Source organism: Ambystoma mexicanum, chromosome 8 (assembly GCF_040938575.1).
Source record: "Ambystoma mexicanum isolate Mex_15411 chromosome 8, UKY_AmexF1_1, whole genome shotgun sequence".
Taxonomy (NCBI): Eukaryota; Metazoa; Chordata; class Amphibia; order Caudata; family Ambystomatidae; genus Ambystoma; species Ambystoma mexicanum.
The window spans coordinates 1,183,571,057-1,183,571,634 of NC_090929.1; the positions used below are offsets into that span (position 1 = coordinate 1,183,571,057).

At 64.5% G+C, this 578-nt stretch overlaps 1 non-coding gene across 1 annotated transcript in view; it reads left to right on the plus strand.

Moving 5' to 3' along the window:
- Nucleotides 1–108, plus strand: part of LOC138474841 (5.8S ribosomal RNA) — a 154-nt gene extending 46 nt beyond the window's left edge. Inside the window, exon 1 of the ribosomal RNA XR_011269073.1 lies at nucleotides 1–108. This exon is cut by the window's left edge and continues 46 nt beyond it. This is a non-coding gene — a ribosomal RNA (5.8S ribosomal RNA).
- Nucleotides 109–578: the final 470 nt, after the last annotated feature.

The window sequence follows — 578 nt, forward strand, 5'->3', positions numbered from 1 at the left end:
AGCTAGCTGCGAGAATTAGTGTGAATTGCAGGACACATTGATCATCGACACTTCGAACGCACCTTGCGGCCCCGGGTTCCTCCCGGGGCTACGCCTGTCTGAGGGTCGCTTGAACGTCAATCGCCCCGGGGTCCCCTCCCCGGGGCGCGGCTGGGGCTGTCGCAGGGACCCCGTTCCCTTCGTCCCCCTAAGGTCAGACCCCGATCAGCACCGGCGCGGGATCCCTCTGGACCCGGCCGCGCGGGCCCCGGCGGCGGGCGGCGGGAGGTGACGGCGGGCCTTGAAAAAGCCTGGCGCGCCTCCGCCCCCGGCCCGGGGCACCAGGCCGTGCCGCGTGTGGCTGTCTGTGGTGTCCCACGGCTGCCGGCGCGGGATGGCCCCGGAGCGCGGGCCCAGCGACCAGGTGGCTCCTTGGCCTCACTTAGGAATGTGAGCATATCAGTGGGTCTGCCAACAAGATGTGGATATTCTTCAATCAGACAAAAGAAAACCCTTCCAACAAGTCTGTGTGCAGCCTCAGGTGACAGGGGCATTTGTGCTATCCCCATTATACTCAGGTAACTGCAACATTTGCTCAA